The sequence below is a fragment of the Diplotaxodon limnothrissa genome, linkage group LG6, assembly GCF_057381915.1.
Source record: "Diplotaxodon limnothrissa isolate DT_005_m linkage group LG6, D_limnothrissa_male_GT1.1, whole genome shotgun sequence".
In the NCBI taxonomy this organism is placed as follows: Eukaryota; Metazoa; Chordata; class Actinopteri; order Cichliformes; family Cichlidae; genus Diplotaxodon; species Diplotaxodon limnothrissa.
The window spans coordinates 24,086,358-24,095,285 of record NC_140601.1 but is presented as its reverse complement, the minus strand read 5'-3'; positions in this window follow the sequence as shown (position 1 = coordinate 24,095,285).

Below are 8,928 nucleotides of genomic sequence, written 5' to 3'. Positions count from 1 at the left end.
AAGGGCGACCATTGGTTAATAGTGATCATGTGACTGATGCAAGCCAGATCCTTTTATTTAGCAAAACTGTGATTAATAGTTAAATATTATTGTTGAGGGGCACAGACAGGACTCCGCACGCGCACACACATAAAAAAATAAATAATTTTTAAAAAAAAGTTGCCTTATCAAAAGGGCACTTTGGGCACCCATCAGGAAAGGGGCGGGTGCTCAAGCCCCTCTAGTCCCCCCCTCTGCATGTGCCTGTTAGAAATACCAAAAAGTTGCGTTTCTGTGTCAATATTTTATTTACAAAAGAAAGAAAGATCTGGACTGCAGATAGAAATTTCTGCACCTAGAAAAAAAGGCACTCAAAGTACTTAAATAAATTAACTAACATGAAACACATGACAGACAGGGGAGCAAAAGAGAGATGAAAAGTACTGACATAGTTAAAAGTACAACATAGAGGACAAGACAAGACAGACTTACACCAAAGACAGAACAAAACTCATAAACACAGAGACATGGATGAACATAAACTAGAATAAAACCCAACTAAACTCTAACTAAATAATAAAACAAGAACTTTACATTATTTTAATATAACATAAGAAATCAAAAATATAATATAAACTGAAAATGCTGGGTCCCCTGATAGATAGCTGACAGTTAATAAGCTAGCAGCTAATAAGCTAACACAGCCACTTCACTAAGTTAGCTGAGTTCATTACAGTAGCTGAGACAGACTGCAAAGTTTTAAAGATTTACTCAGTGTGTTGTTCTGAGGTTGTTTTTTCTTTTTCTTTTGATACAATATTCTATTAGATACAGAAATTATAACAAAGTCTTTGAAATTTAGTTTCATGTCGTTAGCGAAGATTTCAGAACTGATGAAAAAGACAGGGAGTAATTGTTGGGTAAGTGACATGAACTGGTAAAAGCAAAGAGAAGTTAACTTTTAGTGATATGACCATGTAGAGAAGTGGCTGAATTTTTTTGAGAGGAATATGTTGCTGCACGCCAGTCTTTTGAAAATCAGAATTCTCATTTACGTCTCTTTCAAAAATGTCTAATTACTAGAAACCAAATGTGGCTACTTTACTCACCTTGATGAGCAACATAGGTTCTTGTTCTGACCAAAGCAAAGATACTGGCAGGTCAAAACTTGGTGTATGCCTTACACTTGTAGGAACAAAGATCACTGTATAGAGTTGAGCTGCCAACTTCTTTGGGTTTACAGTGTTGTACGCTAAGGAAAAGTAAAAAATTATATATAATTATATAATTATTAATTATATATAATTAATAATCATTCTCCTTGTGTCTTAGTGTGACAGAAAGGCAAAGCTGAGAAGTGTGAGGTAAATGTTGTGTTTAATAAACAAACATCATTAATCTTGAAGAAAGGCAGGGATGACTCAGATCCTGCTAACTTCAGGCCAATTGCTCTTCAAAATTTTGATCGAAAGGTGATAACCAAAATTTTAGTAACTAGACTGAACAAGTACTTGACCTCTATTATTCACTCCGATCAAACGGGATTTATCCCTGGCAGACTTTCTTTTTTCAATGTTAGACGTCTTCTCAACACCATCTATTCTGACCATGGTAGTTCGTGAGGAGCAGCAATTTTAGCTCTTGATGCACACAAAGCCTTTGATCAGGTTGAGTGGTTTTATATGTTCGAGTCATTACGGAAGTTTGGGTTTGGTGAAATATTTATATCTTGGGTAAAATTAGTATACGCAAATCCAATCTGTTCAGTTCTCACAAATGGAGAGAGGTTGGCGCCATTTCCTTTGCAGCGCTCTGTTCAGCAGGGCTGCCCCCTGTCCCCTGCTCTATTTGCTCTGGCATTAGAGCCCCTTGCGATTAAGATAAGAGCACACCCAATAATACAAGGACTCTTGGTCAGAGGGGTTGAAACTGTTATTAGTTTGTACGCAGACGACGTACTATTATACCTGCGTAATGCAGAAGAATCTGTACCATCCCTTCTTAATCTGGTCACCTCATTTGGCAAAATTTCAGGATATACAATTAACTGGGTTAAAAGTGAACTTATGCCTTTATCTAAAACCGGTTCGCCGAGTTTTCTTTGTAATGTTCCATTCAAAATAGTTAACGACCATCTCACATACCTTAGATTAACTGTTCCTAAAGATCCCAAATTAATTTTTTAAGCTTGAACTTTGCTGAATTCTTATCAACATTAAAGCATAACATCGAGTCATGGAAAATTCTTCCCCTATCTATGGTTGGTCGTATAAATTCCATAATAATGGTCTCTCTTCCTAGATTTCTGTATCTTTGCCAAAATCTTCCTATTTATCTCACTTCCTCTTTCTTTAAGGAGTTGGACTCAATTATTACTTCTTACATATGGAACTACAAGAATCCTAGGATTTCAAAACTACATCTACAAAAATCCAAATTGGAGGGAGGTCTGAGTTTACCAATATTTAAACATTATTACTGGGCTGCAAATCTAAGAGCCTTGACTTTCTGGCAACAGACATCCTCAGATCTTGGTCATTTCAACATCCCCCTTTGGGTTAAAATGGAGGCTGGCATTGTAAGGGACTCCTCTCTAGAGGCCCTGCTTTTCTCAAAAGTAGGGAGGGCTGAGAGTCTTAATAAACTGGGGTTTGTTCCGAAACAATCTGTGCAGATTTTAAACCAAGTTAGAGGCTTTTTTGAACTGCCAAACTCCTCTGTGCAGGCACCAATATGTGATAACCATGCCTTTTTGCCTCCTTGGGATGATAAATCCTACTATGTTTGGAAGGAGAAGGGCTTAATCAAATTCAAAGATCTTTATATTGATGAAAAATTTGCATCATTTAATCAGCTTAAGCAAAAATTCGATTTACCGCATTCACATTTTTACCGTTACCTACTAGTCAGGCATTTTATGCAATCCAATATGAAGACTTACCAAGATGTTCCCCATGAACATAACCTTTTTAAGGTGTTCCTGAGCCCTCCTTACTCCAAACATTTGATTTCTACAATTGTACATTTGTTTGATGACAGCATTGAAGTGCAGATTTCGAGGATAAGAGACGCTTGGAGGGAGGAATTGGGCATAGAAATATCAGAATCAATGTGGGACAAATGCCTATCAAAAATTCATTCCTGCTCTGTTAACAGCAGACATCAATTAATACGCGCTTTGGGGTCCTTAGGGACTAGTAAAGCGCTATATAAATACAGGCCATTTACCATTTTACCAATACAATTTAAAATTGTCCATCGGCTACATTATTCCAAGGTTCGACTACACAAAATTTATCCTTCAACTTCCCCCATATGTGACAGATGTAAAACATCAGAGAGCACATTGGCTCACACTCTCTGGCATTGCCCCTCATTGACCAATTTTTGGTCCAAAATATTTGATTGGTACTCTAAAGTAGAGATGGCACGATACCACTTTTTTATGTCCGATACCGATATCATAAATTTGGATATCTGCCGATACCGATATGAATCCGATATAGTGTTTTTTAATCAACAAAACTGTTTTTTAAATATCTTGCTGCATTTTGTATAAGTTCATACTCAAGTTTAAAACAACAACTACACTAAAGCTATTCTGTTATACCTGTATGCAAAAAAAAATATTTCATAGTTCAGCAATACTGATCAATCTAATAAACTTAAACCTACACCATCCTCCCTATTCTGGTATTTTAAAGAGTACTTAGCATAAATATTAAGCAACCTAACTAATAGGGTTCCAACTCCCAGCAACAACAAAAAGAAATAAATAAAAAATAGGGAACCACCCCTCACGCTCCACCTCATGATGCTTAATCGACGTAATCAACCTTAATTTGATGCAGTGTGAAAAAAAATGCACAGAAATCAATTCTTTTTCAAGAAATATTAAATAGATTCAACATCTTTCTTCAACAAAATTGCAGACTACACAGATGGTACCTTCCCAAAGGAAAAAGTACTATAGCTTACTAGGGTATATATATCTTAGACTTAATAGTCACTATATACAGTAATTGACTTCTATTCATTTTACATCAGATTAAAACTTTGGGTGTAAGATTCAGATAAATATTAAATAATTAAAAGCGAGACATTTTAAATGAGAATAAGAAAGAAAAGTATGTCTTTGTGTAGCCGCTAAGACTGGTGGACCTAAATCTTCACCACCACGTCTTTATACATACAAGCGCAAAGGGGAGTGAGCGGGTCAGCGCTCAGGGCACAGAAACTCAGCTGGCTTCAAACACCATTTATTTCCATAAAAAAACACAGCCAGAGTCACAAATACAAGATAAAATTCCCCGTATACAATAAAAATAGTGTTGCAACCCGCTAAAAACCCTGCCGGCAGAAATAACTATACAATATTAAAACAAGGCTAAATGAATCTTTTTCATATGCTAAAATTACCCTCCCATAGTCCCATAATCCCACAGTCCAGCCACACCTGGGCGAATGGTTCTTATATGAAAGAGACAGGAGAGGAACTTCTCTTCCAGTATGGTAAAACTCGTCAGCAACAGACCAGGGAGGGGGCTCCTATCGCAGACCTGTCTCCTCCTGACAGCGCGTCGCCGTACAGTCCCGCCCCACTCCACACCTGAACACGGCCTCCCTCGTCTCACCGTCAGATGCAGGCAGAGGGGCATCCCTGCCCTGTCGTGCATTGCAGCCATCGCCACCCACTGTTGCCGTTCCTGCCGTTAGGACTGGATCGCCGAACAACTCGCAGCGCCCCACAGTCAGGCAGCAGTTCGTTCCACACACGTGCGGGGTTGCACGCGTTCCTTTTTCTCCTCCTCACCCTTCGTGCGTCACTCCTCTCTCCTTTTGTCTCTGCGCTCACCATCCCCTTTAACAGGTCAACCTGGTGGCTGATAGGCCACCTTGGGGAACGCCCCCACCTCACAGGTGCCTACAATTATCTGTTTAGTCCACAGTGGGTTAAAGGAACATGGTACAACATTAACACAAATATAAATATGAGGATAAAACCATGCAGTATAAATATCAACAAACAAACATGCAATATAAATATCACTATAAAATCATGCAAATAAAATCAACACTATGTACCAATACACAGATTGATAAAACATAAAAACACAAATTTCCGCTGTGTGATATTTGTGCCCCCTTTTCCCTGTTAATGCCCCCCTGGCTAAACTTTGCTAGATGCGCCCCTGCACAGTTACCAGCGTCAGCTACGTAGGGAAAGATCCTCGAGTAGAAAGTAATATTAAATACATTCTAACAACAGCTGATCAAGCTTAAACGTGCTGCTGTTGTTCAGCCGCTGGTTTCCTCTTTCTGGTGCAAAGTGGGCCAAAAGCAAACAAGAGACACGGACTCGCGACAGAAAAGCCGATCAGCTGATCATTAAGCAGTTTCATGATTGAAGTAGCAGCCGGAGAGCGAGAGGCAGTCGCTCGTTAAGCTTAACGCAGGAATGCTTTACAAACATTCAGAGATGGACTTACACACTTGCTTTACTTCTCTCGGAGATAACTTTGTCGGAGATGAAATGCCGGGTTGCTAGCGAAGCTCCACATGCTATCCAGACCACCGGCGCTGTATCACGTGATGCATACTGCTCCGACGTGCTAACATTCTGAGGTGAGTTACGGCGTGTTGCAAGTTTTGTGAGGTGCTTTCGTGATATTTAATGGATCGGATTACATTTTTTATTTTTCTCCGATATCCGATCCAGTAATTTAGGTCAGTATCGGACCAATACGTAATATCGGATCGGTCCATCTCTACTCTAAAGCTTAAGGGATTTCCATCTCACCCAATCCAGAAATTGCAGTTTTTGGCTGTGTACGTTTCAGAACTATCCCTGCGACTGTGCGGGTGCCAATCGACCTCAGAATGATGATTGCGAAAAGACTTATTCTAAAGGAATGGAAGTCCGCTGCTCCTCCCTCCTTCAGTGTCTGGCTCAATGACATGTTATCAGTCATTCAGCTGGAAAAAGTTCGATACCTGCAAACACCTGCAGCAAAAGTTTTCTCAAAATCCTGGACTCTGTTTTGTACTCACCTTGAGAAAGCTCATGTTGTATAAACATGTACCATGGCGATGCAATTTCCCTGTTTATTACATATTCATGACATTTAATTCATTATGGATACTGGTAGTTTCAAATTTTAATGTTTTCTTTCTTTTTTCTTTTGTCTTTCCCTATTAATTATTATTATTGTGCTATTTCTTGTCCTATCATCTCAGCGCCTGAGCTGTATTTGTTTGTTCATGGGGTTTTCTATGCTGAAAAAATTAAAATAAAATATTGAAAAAAAATAAAATAAACAAACATCAGTCAGGGAACTGACACTAGTCTGGGGATGGAGACGGGGAAATATAAAGCATGATGCAGACGTGTAGTGTGTTAGTTAAACTATCTTGTAAATATGTCTTTAACCTCTGGGGGGTCCTAGAAAAATGCATACACTATCGGACCTAGAGCCACAAATCGACCACGCCCAAAAAAGTGCTATAAAAAATTTATATATTAATATTTTATTCCACTTTAAATTAGCCAATCTTTTAAAACTACTTCTCCCTGAACTATCCATGTAAAGTTTTAATTATATTTCGGGGGGTTTTAACCCTTTTAATCGCAGTTTAATTACATGAGCGCACCGTTTTTTTTAGCCCCCCAAAACAAAACGAAATATTAAAAAAAAACAACATTTGAAGTAATATTTGATTGTTATTATAATTAGGCCTTTAGATGGACTAAAGATTGGCACCAACCTTCATTTCGATCGCCTTTTTTTTTTTTTTTCAGGACCAGAAAATGGTCTCCAGGCGGCAAATGCTCCTCCTCTAGGCCGAAATCAGTGCATCCTCCCGGGTTAACTCCCGACGATGACCGGGGCATGTTGCGTCGGACCCCTTTTTCCAACACACACGTCCGGTACCACGTCACAACAAATACGTCATTTCCTGTTGATTAAAAAAAAAAAAGCACCCTCAAACGGTCCTAGGGGCCGAAAATGGTCCCGCCCGATCAGCGGGCGAAGCCGCTGCTGCACGCCGGAAATGAGGCTTCGTTTCCCGCAGGTCTGTTTAAGCAGCCCGCTGTTTTCCAGCCCGGGGTCAAATGTGGAGCAAGGGCGCCACCCGGTGGACAAATAAAAAAATTACAACTCTAAGGCCAGTACTGCAAACGGAAACGGAAACATAACCGATCACGATCGATTTGACCGTAATTTTTTTGCCGTGAAAAATAGCGTTTATAATGGGTTTCAATGGGGCACAAATCGACCACTAGGACCGATAGTGTAAGTTTGTCTGTAGCTTAGCCACTGAAGCTAATTTCCGGAAGTCATACTGAAATTTTAACAGTAAATGTGACCGAACTTTTTTTTGCAGACTTTCGCTATATTCCATTCAACACAGTGCAAATGGCGTGTAAATGAACAATGAAAAATGGCACAAATCGACCCAAGACCACCCAGAGGTTAATACAAAAAAGATTAATGTTTAACAATACAGGAGAGGGTGTGTGTGTGTGTGTGTGTGTGTGTGTGTGTGTGTGTGTTGTTCAGGAGCTGTAGAAAATACCATGTTTGAGCAATGCTCAAAAACGACTTCCTCCTGACCTAATTTTAAACTTTCCTCTTACTGTCATGTGAGCCAAACTTTCTCTTCATATTCTTCTGTCATGTGAATAAGTCTTATTCCTACTGCAGACTTCATGAGAGAATTTAAATAGTGGAGAAACAATCTGGAAATTAAATCAGGTAACAACTCGGATTTAGTTGTCAGTCACTGAAAAATGTTTTTTTAAGAGCATTGTCAGCTTCACTGACTGTGAGTATCTTTCTTTGTTGCTTTTATAAACATAGAGCAATTCTCTATCAATCACGTTGAACCTCATTGTCCTGCTGTGAATTTTCATGTAAAATCTCTTCAGGGAAAAAAAAAACCACGGGTTTTAAACTAATTTCTGTTTTAAAAAAATACATGTAGTTTATTGTGTCAGATTGGCAGTCTGTCTGGAGTGTACCCCACTTCACGACCCATAGTACCTGGTGATAATGGTGAAAGAACATTTAGTTTATTTTCTTTCTTTTTTTTATTCATGATCACTGGTGGCGCTTGAAATTTTCATGATTTGAATTTAAGTTGATTTGAACATAGTTTTTATGCTTATATATTCAAGGCTCATATGACAAGGTCCAAGCAAGCAAAAAAAAAAAAGGAACTTATTCAGCTCAATTGCACAAGTCCAAAAAATCCACAAGCTGAGGAAAACTAAAAATTCCAAGAACACAAGAGGCAGCATAGACGAGAAGAGGAAAGACTTTGGTGATGAAAACAGGAAAGACAGGGCTCTAAATATTCACACCGAAGGCCAATCAGAGCAAGCAGATACACATGGGCCAAACTAGACCCAGGCAATAAAAAATATCAGACATGGGAGGAAGTAAAACTACACATAAGACTCCAGAGGAAAATAAAGCAGGACATGAATAACAAGAACCGAAGAAGCTAAAACATAAACAATAACTAGCACTAAAATACAACAAAAAAAAATAAAATAAATTAGTTATTCTTGACCAAGAATTATTAATTTCCTTTCTTCTTTCTTAAGAAATGAGCTTCATAATCTTCAAGACCTATTCAAACAAACAAAGGTGAATAAAACAAGCACACACATTATTACTATTTGTTTTTTTTAAACTTAGGTTTCTTGAGATGGAGATGAATTAACTAAATATTCTGCTTGTTACGGCTACTGAAAAACTATTTTATTTATTTAGTTCATTTAGTCATTTCACTTTTTTTGCTGCCATGCAGAAATATTTTAAAAATAATTTATCTTGAAGTTTTGACTTAAGTTCAGCAGAAAATTCAAGTTATTTTCTCAGACATTTGAGCTAGTGAGTTCAAATTTTGAGATGCAGAGTGTAATAAATTTATTAGACCGTC